The sequence below is a fragment of the Rhinopithecus bieti genome, unplaced genomic scaffold (assembly GCF_001698545.2).
Source record: "Rhinopithecus bieti isolate Rb0 unplaced genomic scaffold, ASM169854v2 scaffold_10271, whole genome shotgun sequence".
In the NCBI taxonomy this organism is placed as follows: Eukaryota; Metazoa; Chordata; class Mammalia; order Primates; family Cercopithecidae; genus Rhinopithecus; species Rhinopithecus bieti.
In genome coordinates this window covers 1500483-1511291 of record NW_016806626.1, presented here as the reverse complement: position 1 = coordinate 1511291, position 10809 = coordinate 1500483, and the positions used below count along the sequence as shown (strand labels likewise).

Here is a 10809-nt window from a genome sequence, read left to right as displayed (position 1 = left end):
AGAAACTCCATCAATTCCTCATTTTCTGTATCCTCACAGGAAGAGACAGGATTTGTCCCAGGTGTCTGCAACAGTCCTAGCATCCTGAAAGTTTTATTCCTCTGTGCTTTCTTATTGGTGCAGTGTTGCTGTCCATGCTTTTTATCCACAGAAATGGAAAGATACTGATTCTCTTCACAATAGAATATTTAGGACAATATATTCAGTAATTAGAACTTATATGTACTTAAAAATTTTAAAACAAAATAGATGCCTAATTTTATAGAATAAAAAATTAATATGTTTCTGAATTTCAGTGGTAAAATATTACTTGTTCTTTTCTCACTCCTCATCCCACATTAAAATTAGACTCTTTACTATTTTCAAGAATATTTCAGAAAGTATAATATTCTATGATATCTCCCAAGTTGTTCTCAGAGAACAACTTGAAGTTGTTGTTCTCAAAAAGTCATGGTGTGCTCTTTTATTGTAACGTTCTAATGAGACTATATTAGAATTGTATCACCTATCAAAAAGGAGCATCAACTAATGTGAATATTAAACTCTATTTCAACAAATCCATTAATGTTTTTTGTCCTTGAGGTTCAGCTTGAAGTACTATTTTTGGTAGGAATCCAAAGGAGAGTTTTTAAATGCTGGCACAAGACACATCACTTCATTTAAAATGTATAGTAACAAGAAAGCAGATTGTCATAATATTAGTCAAATCTCAGAGGGAAATAACTCTTTTCATTATAGATTTTCATCACTATTTTATGGTTTTTAATTGTTGTATTGCAGATTAGGCAATACAACATATACATATACAATACAACAAATACAATGTAGGAAAACATTATGAAACATAATATTTAATGGTTTGGATTTGAATTTTAATACTTTGAAAAGGCTGCATAAAGGGACTTTTGCATTGGTTATAGCAGCATAATAGGTTGAGTACATAGCATAGTCACATAGTGTAAAGAAGTAAATACTAATAATATAGTATCATGTTTAACATTGATTAATGCTAACATTGTAAGTTGTTCCCAGATTCTGGGAAAATCAACTTTTGTTCTTACTTTTCTCTTAATTATATTTGGAGGCTGAGATGAAATTTAAATGGTAGGTGGTCTATTATTTGTGAGTGCCTTAAAGGCAATTCAAATTAAATAGTATTGATAGGTTAGAAGTTAAATAGTGTAGTATACATTAATTTTCTTTAACTGTCATGTATTAGTTACTGAATCTCAAAAAGCACTTCACCGATATGATAAAACAGTGTGGAAATAAATTCTAGAAGAGATAATCTGATAAGGAATGGAAAGAAATGAACACCGTATTTAGTATTATATTCAGTTAACCTACAAGTAGCACAAATAGAGCAGTTTAGAGACCTATCTCCAAAGAGTAGAGATAAGTATGTTTGATTTATTTCAGGTTTTAAAATCTTCCCTAGACTCTGAAATCAAGGGAGGCAGGCACTATGTTTGCCTTCATAATTATATCCTCAGTAACTGTTGTGCAAAATTCATTCAAAAATATTTTAATTTACTCTTGTTGCATAGTTCTGTAGAATGTTCTAAGAGCCAGATAAGTCAATTTTTTTTATTCCTATTAGTTCGAGCACTATTGTCAATACCATGATATTAAAATAAAAAGTCCTATAATGCTTGAGGCAAAGAATCAACCTTGTTAATCATTCTTGATCTTAAGAATTCTTATTTTTAGTAGGGACATGAGACAGAGACATGATTAAGTAGACTATACACAAACCCATTACATAAAAGTCAGAGTTGAAAGCTCACAGAATAAACCAAATATTAGTGTATAACATTTCTGTAACATAGGAAGAAAGCATTCATTTTTGAGAAAAAAATTTAAGAAAAACTTCTGTTAAACGTTTTTAACTTTATCACTCTCCCCACTCCAAGTTAAGACTTGGCCATTCCCATGCCTGATTGTTGGCAGAGTGATGTAGGCAGCAACATTTCTACATGTGTATCTAACTCTCAGTTTCCAATGAAATTTCTTACTGATTTCAAAAACATGCAAATTAAAAATTGAAATTTATCTATTTCACTTGAATAAACTTCTCCATAGAATTAACGTTTTTTGACTCTGGGCAGGGCACTGTTTCTTTAAATAGTGTCTGCTGTATTTATTCTGGGCAGAAGCTCCAGATCCTTCCTTATCCATCAGGTGCAAGATACATGTATATATATCTTGCATATAGAAAGATACATGGATACCTAGAAGTGATACAGAAGTAGATACACACACTATACTGTTCTCCTCATCTGTCTGTGAATTAATCAGTACTACAATGCTTTAATTATTTTGGTTTACTAGCATCTTTGAAAATTAGTCACTCTCATACTTTCCTCTATTTTCATATTTTGTTGTCATAAATATTTTCATTATAGAAGTAGTGGTATCTTTTTTATATCCATTTATTTGAGTGATTGTTTTGTTCCTAAATTTCTTAGTAAATTATTTATAAGTGATCCTCTGGTAAACAGTTTCAGAAAATAATGGCAATATTTACAATTTTTATACTGCAGATCTCTTTTTCTGAATGCGTTCACTTAGAAAATTCAGAACAATGTTAACTAATAGTAGTCATATGTTTTGTCTTGCTTCTGATTTTTAAGGTGACGGTTACACCATTTACAACCACAACAGTTATGCTAATATATTAATGATAATATATTAATAAAATATCAAGTTGCATTTAAAAACAAAACAAAACAAAAACAGTCGATCTGCCAGTCGTCTCCATGGACTTCACACCCCATCCCATACCCTTCTTCACCTGGGATCCCCTTCTAGTTTTCCCCTGCCTCCCAGGCTCTTGACATGGCTTACTACCTTCACTCCTGGCACCCTGTCTCCAAAGTACAAGCTGGATCCCCTTGGCCTTCTGAATCTCCCAGTGGCTCCAGGTTTCCCAAGACCACTTCCTTGTAGGCTTCCAAAATAGCCTTCATCATTTCCCCAGTCTGTCACCCTCCTCTCCTGCTCCCATGCACCCATGGTTTGTTTCTTTCCCTGTAAAAATCTTCACTGCCTCAATTTCTGGTTCACTTAACTCTTGTCACTATGTCTTGAGGCATGAAACCTCAACTGTTGGAATTGCTGGCAGGGGGTGACTGCCTCCAAGCCATTGTTTTTTACATAGTGATTTTTTTCTGTAGCATTTTGACCTAAGATTTCAGCAATTTGAACACTAATTCTTCCCCTCCTGGCTCAAGAATTACTCCAAAGTCAGTCTGCAGAAAATAAATATTTAATATGACATAAAAAAATGCATATCTGCTTGAAGTTGGACCTAAGTGGTCTATAGCAGTCCAAATTTATAGCATACATAAGTTTGCATGTCATAAAATAACATAGTACAATTTATAACACTGAGAATTTAATATCTAATCAAAATACAATAAAATATGTTTTTCAGATATAATTAATTCTTTCAGCTTTCCCTTTGCTTGAGGGCATGTAAGCCAAAAATACTCAAACTATGGCTGCACATTTAAACTTTAACAAAGCATATTTGGTTTATTTTAATGGAACTCAACCATTCTAAATTGATATATAGTTTTCCCTCCTGCACAGTTCTTTGTAATTGTTGTTCCTTTTGACTTGTATTTCTGTTTCAACACAGCTTTCTTCTTCATTTTCACCTCTTTCCATTTGCAAAGTCATCTATGTCCAGACCCCCAGAGCATGTAGTTGAATTCACTCATCTCCTTGACATCAGTTTTAGTAATCCTTGCGTCAGTGTAGGGAGTAACTGCTTGAGTAATTACAAAGGTATTTCAAAAACTTCAGTGCAATTTGGTTCAGTTATTTTCATTCAGATGCCATCACCGTTCAGGGAGATTAATCACTGGAACCCACTGATCCAGTGGTCTGGATGTCAGCATGAATACACATCTTAAAGCTGTGAAAATGACCCTGAAGAACAAAGAAACTGTACAGCTGGAAACACTGAGTATTAGAAGAAATAACATTTGATATTTTATTCTACCGTACGGTTTACCTCTGGATACACTACTTGTGGATGGTGAACCTAAGTTGAAATCTAAGAAAAGGGAAGCTGTTGCAGGAAGAGGCTGAGGCAGAAGTAGAGGAAGAGGACGTGGCCATGGCAGAAGAAGAGTGGGTCCTAGGCGACAATGTCTTTCAAGATTACTGTTCCAAAGTGACATGGGATTTGGGTTATTTTTTGTACAGGTTGTGTTTGTTTATGTCAGTTTTTAATAAGCATAAATGTGGAACAGTTGTCTATTCAGTACTTTTTTTTTTTACAGAAGTTTTTTATTGATTGAAATGAAAGACATTTTCTGAACTGCTACAGTTACCATTTCAGGGCTTCAGAAAGACTGAGATATCAGCATTTAACAAGATACTAAGTGAACAAGAGATCACTAAATAAAACTTATACAAAATGAGGCATGTATGAGTTCATAGGTAATGGCTTTTATATTATCTTTGACATAATTCTTAATTTTATATCACTACTGCATATTTATTACAGCATTTCTAAACATAATTAGAAAAAATAAACAGAGAAATAATCTTGGTACCTCATAATTTAGATCATAAGATATCAGAACAAATACAGCCAGCAAATATCCATCTTAAATACTGTATACATTTAACAGAAATAATAATACATGACAAATTATTCAAATTTGAATTTAAAAGGAACAAATCATTAGTGAGGAAAGCAAAATGTTTTTAACATATTATAACACTTCCACCTGAGAATTATAGCTGCCCAGATGACTTGAAAATATAGCCTAGGCTTCCTAATATTTTAAACATATTCTCCCATCTACTCCTTAAAGAAAAGTTTACGGTGTTTGCATATACCAATACTGAATTTCATACATCTGACAGTTTGCCTGAACAACTACATTCTGAAAAGCATACATGTTTTAAGCTGTGTGACAGTGATAACAAGAAAACAAAACACAATTCTGCATCTGGGGGAGCTGAAATCAGGTCTCTTCAATTCTGTAGATCCAAATTCTGAAGGAATGTTTTCAACAAACTTTTGGACAGTATTGACATGTGAGTTTAAAAAATCAGACTCTATTAAATGATTAAAAAAATACCTAGGGTGCACTTGAAAGATTGGAAGAAATGGAAGAACAACTGAATTCTCTGCAAATTGGAAAAACATAAATCACCTAGGTATGTGAATTATATCAAGAAAGTTGATACCGTTTCTGGTCTTTACATTCCAAAACAAGTAAGTACTATATTCTACAGAGAGATAAGAGGGCTGTTTTCTTGCCTACCTACTCATTTTAATGTTCTTGTTTCACTTAATGACAATCATTGCAAAGAACATTCCAGTCTATTTTAGTCCATTTGTGGTAATATAAAATCAATTCATTCTTAAGGATAACCATGTCAATTTGTTGGAGATATAAGCATAAAAATCCTACGTTTCAAGATATGATGATATTAGTTATTATAGATTCAGTAATTATCCATGCATCCATTTGGATATGTTAAAATTTTATATTTGACTATAATCCTCAATATAGATTTTTTTTCTTTTTTTTTTTTTGAGGCGGAGTCTCCCTCTGTCGCCCGGACTGGAGTGCAGTGGCCGGATCTCAGCTCACTGCAAGCTCCGCCTCCCGGGTTTACGCCATTCTCCTGCCTCAGCCTCCTGAGGAGCTGGGACTACAGGCGCCCGCCACCTCGCCCGGCTAGTTTTGTATTTTTTTTGGTAGAGACAGGGTTTCACCGTGTTAGCCAGGATGGTCTCGATCTCCTGACCTCGTGATCCGCCCGTCTCGGCCTCCCAAAGTGCTGGGATTACAGGCTTGAGCCACCGCGCCGGCCTATACAGATTTTTTACATTGGCCAATGCCCTTCATGGACCATTGCTGAAGTGAAGTAGACCCTTAGAGGTACAAATGGCAGTGTTACACAGATAATGCCTGAATGTATTTCATTTTTGCAGTAGACCACTTCAGTGATTTTTCTTTCATCTAACTAGATATGCCACAAAAGCTCAGATACCTACACTGATAGAAATTAGCTTGAAATAGGATGCAGAAAAGAACAATAAGCATGCTTCAAAGGTGGTTGCATTTGCAAAGTGAAACTAAGTATTAATGTCAATAAATTGATGTAATAGAAATTTCAGTGTTTTGTCGTTTATTTTTGCTTCTTTGCCAACATTCAGGAGAGAGTGATCCTAGGAAAGCAAAACAGGCTAAAGACACTCTGGAAATGGCATGATTTAACTTATTGCTGGAAGACTGCAACTGGAGTAGAGAATAAAGTATTCTCCAGAAGAGAGATGGTATCTTACAAGATGTCTGATATATCTTTAAAAGAAAGAAATAATTTAAGTTCTTCATTTCTGTCTTCTCATTGACCTGATTTTTATTGTAACCGATTTTTGGCATTCCATTTAGTTATTTGTGAAATTGCTAAATGGTGACCTTGGCACAGAATGCCTGACATTCTTTTAAGTGTTTAACCCTAGTTTCTAACCCCAACTCAATATGCCTATCCTCTACATTGCTACTGAAGCAGTAAAAATACAATGAAATGTATAGACCATTAGTTCCATTCTAAATGCTCTTAGCTTCCCTGGAGACTTCAAATTCTTCACAAATTTCCAGAGTTCCAGAACAAATACTTTAACAGAATATTAACCTAAAGAAAGCAGATGGATCCTTTGGTCGAACATTAAATGATGCCCCGTTGAGTTTAAATAGTTCAGTGTAATGTATTTTATGACTATTTCTTCAAAATGAATATCCTGAGTTAAAACAAAGCCAAACCCCTAAGGGAACTGCTGTGACTGTTTCTGCACTTGTCTGTAGGTCAGGAACAAGTGAGAAGTGATTAAACTGTCTACCTACCACTTTTTTTTTTGTTTGTTTTATTTTGGAGGGGATGGTATATTAATTTCTTAGGGTTGCCATAACAATTTACTACAAACTTCCTGGTTTAAAATATCAGAAATTTATTCTTTCACAGTTCTAGAAGCTAGAATTCTGAAATCAAGGTTTTGACAAGGTTGGCTTCTTCTGGATGATCTGAGGGGAATCTGTTCCATGTGCGGTTTCGGGGGCTGCTGGTCATCAATGGCATTCTTTTACTTGTAGATGCATCCCTTCAATCTCTGTCTCCATTGTCACAGATAGTCTCCCTGTGTGCCTCTCTAAATGTTCACATAACCTTCTTATAAGGACACCAGTCTTTGGGTTTAGGGCCCATTCTAAAGCAGTATGACCTCATCTTAACTAACTACATCTTCAAAGACCCTATTTCCCAAAAAGATCCTATGCTGAAGTTCCTGGTAGACATAAATTTTGAGGAATATTATTCAACCCAGTACAGAGAGGGGCAGTTTCAATCAAACTTGTCTTATTTTGATGGAGTTTTGAGGTAAACATTATTATTATTAGTGTTCAATGTCACCAGTTCTCCTCACCTTTTTGTATTAGGGAAACTACATTTCCTAGCCCCTTTGCATTGCGTGGGACTTTGCCATTCGTCTTGCACAGTGGTCTAAGACTGGCAGTTAAAAGACTTACTTTGGGCGGGGCACGCTCACACCTGTAATCCCAGCACTTTGGGACGCAGAGGCGGGCAGATCACAAGGTCAGGAAATCGAGACCATCCTGGCTAACACAGCAAAACCCCGTCTCTACTAAAAATACAAAAAAATTAGTCGGGCGTGGTGGTGGGTGCCTGTAGTCTCAGTTACTCGAGAGGCTGAAGCAGGAGAATGGTATGAACCTGGGAGGCGGAGCTTGCAGTGAGCCCAGATCGCGCTACTGCACTCCAGGCTGGGTGACACAGTGAGACTCTGTCTCAAAAAGAAAAAAGAAAAAAAAAAAGGACTTACATTGAGACTTAGCTGCTGAGGAGCTGATGTGGATGTCTCCATGATTATTTCTGTTCCAGTGATGTCAGAAACTCGGTGTTGAGAAGGAAATGTCACACATCAATGTCACCTGGACAGTGGCCTTTATCTGAGTGAGAAATAAACTTTTGTTATTATGACACTGTGATATTGGTGGTATTTGTTACCAAAGCAAAATATAGACAACTCTGACTAATTAAGCTTCTTTGAATAGCAAACCATCTTTTAATATGAGTTTATAGCTCACAGATTAATCAGTTAGTCTAAACTTAGAGCCTATATGGTCTTAGCTCAAAATTTTTATTCCAAACATTTAAGTTTCCTCTTGTTTCCTAAAAATTTGATTCCATTTACAATTATTTGTTGAACACATTTATACTGAGGACTCTGTACATATATACATTAGAACATGTTTGATTTATATTATCTTTGACACTTGATTATGGGCAAATAAAGCCAGATTGTTGCTGAACTCTTGAAAAAGCTATTTGTGTTAAGAGAGTTGTGACATGAATTTTTGTCATTTAGCTATTATAAAATTCCCAGTGGTACTCCACTGGCAGAAAATAAGACTTTAAAAAATGGTGTTTCTGTGTCAAACAAAAATTTGGTGAGCTGTGCTTTAAACTCTAGAACTTAGCTTCAAAGTAAAAGCTTTTATTATTGAAAATAAAAATGGTAATCTATAGACAATCTTACAGTGTCTACAAAGAATGCTGTGACATTTCAGACATATGTTCAACTTCCATCTCCATAATGAGTTTATTTTGAGTCTATTTATATACAGTTCATCTGAAGGGCAAAAATGAGAAGTTATACCCAAGTGGCAGGGGTCCAAAACTGATGTCAGCTAAGCAACAATTTTATGTGTAATATAACCCCCTGCTGGGGTGTCTAAAGATCTTACTAGAATGTTACATAAAAACTTGGTGTTAAAACATAATAGGGAAACTAATTTAAAGTGGAAAGAATGCAATTGTTCCCCAACAAGAATGAACTAGAAAACGCTTCAAACAGGTTGAAGGGCAGTGTTCATTGACCTGAATATGCTGATCCATGGTGGAGTTGAATCTGACACAGCATAGAAAATAGTCTGGGCTGAGCCCCCTCTCTAAAGCTGCCTGGTTAAATGGCTTTGTTACAGTGTCATGAGGCAGAATGTCAAGGGTGACCCTCTGCCACGAAATGTTCTTAATTTCAAAGGTCCCTCAGGAAATCCCTGTGTGCTCACTGGCATGGGTGATCAGGAAAGGATCAAGGTCTTCTAGAGGTTGTGAAACCAATCTGGTCTCTTGGCGTCTTTCAGTGCGGGATGACCTCAAGCTCAATGAGATACGATATTGCTCTTAACTCAATCCCCAGCGACTGTGGACTTGGAGAGTTCATCTGGGCCTCCTTCATGTCATACTCACAGTCTTGAAATGTAGCCCAAATTCTATTCATTCAATAAATGTTTCTTGGCTATTTGCCATGTTCCAATTTTTTTTTAGGCTTGATTGTGCAATGATGAACAAGGCAGATGTGGTCTGTATCCTTCTGGGACTCACAGTCAAATGGGAAGGGTAGGCATTGCATAAAGAATAAAATAGATAACAATTATTGTGATTTATGAATGCTTTCATGAAAGATAAGTATGATAAAGGATAAAGTCCTCTTTATATCTCCTCAACTCATGATACCTTGGTAATTTGAGAGGCCTCCTTTTGAACTGCATATAGAAGACCATTAGTTTCCTTAGTCTTCTTTTTCCTGTGAATGTAAACAGTTTTGGCACTTTGAAGTTTTAACTGCTACTATTGAAGATGTGTGATTTGTTTTTCTGTTAAATCTGCTGTTAGTCCTAGCAAACATCATCTTTTCCATAAGAAATGGAATTCTGCCATATAACCCTGTAATCCAGTCCCATCTCCAGTCAAAGTATAATATTTTTTCCAAAGTCCTACGGACCAGGACCATATGTCATATATCTTTACATCCCTGATAGCACTGAACTGAATGCTTGTCATACTGATACAGCAAGAAGATACTCATAGGTGTTGACTAGATGAGGGGGCATTAAATATGCTATGTGTTATATAAAATGATGGCTTATGAAAAGAAAAAGTAACAGGTATGTGGAGGAAAGTATCTAACTTCATGTCCTTGAGAGTAACTCAGTAAAAAGTGGTATTTTCACAAGTGTTGAAATACTTTCAAACCCTTTAAAGGTGTCAATTAAGAACTTAACTTTCTGCTAACTTGAGGGATTTTAACTGCATATTGTTGGCAACCTTTTTTTTTTTTTTTTTTTTTTTTGAGACATGGTCTCCTTGTGTTTCCTAGGCTGAAGTGCAGTGGCTATTTGCAGGCATGATCATAGCGCACTATGTCGTTGAAACCTTGGGCTTAGTAATCCTTTTCTTGCCTCAGCTTTCTGAGTAGCTGGGACCACAGGCATGTGCTGCCATCCCCAGCTGTGCTGATGACATTTAAATTCACATTGATTATCATGAAAAAGAAGTTTAATGAGCTACTGTTGTTGAGATACACAGATTTGAAAATGCCTAGATAAGTGAAATCTGTCCTGTTCTCATGTCACATAGGACTTGAACTTTTATCATTTTGTTGTTGTTGTTGTTGTTATTGTTTGTTTTGAAACGGACTCCCCTCTATCGCCAGGCTGGAGTGCAGTGGCTCAGTCTTGGCTCACTGCAACCTCTGCCTCCCTGGTTCAAGCTATTCTCCTGCCTCGGCCTCCCGCGTGAGTAGCTGGGACTATAGGCACGCGCACCACACCCAGTTAATATTTGTATTTTTAGTAGAGATGGGGTTTCACCATGTTGGACAGGATGGTCTCGATCTCTTGACCTCGTGTTCTATCTGCCTTGGCCTCCCAAAGTGCTGGGATTATAGGCGTGAGCCACCACACCCGGCCGAACTTT

At 36.1% G+C, this 10809-nt stretch overlaps 1 long non-coding RNA gene across 1 annotated transcript; it reads right to left on the bottom strand.

Annotated features, from left to right (window-relative positions):
* Nucleotides 1-3259: 3259 nt before the first annotated feature.
* LOC108532858 (uncharacterized) lies at nt 3260-9243 on the bottom strand. Its single transcript, XR_001886571.1, has 3 exons — nt 9120-9243; nt 7871-7997; nt 3260-3936 (listed from the first exon to the last, which is right to left on the bottom strand). It is a non-coding gene; the product is annotated as an uncharacterized LOC108532858 (long non-coding RNA).
* Nucleotides 9244-10809: the final 1566 nt, after the last annotated feature.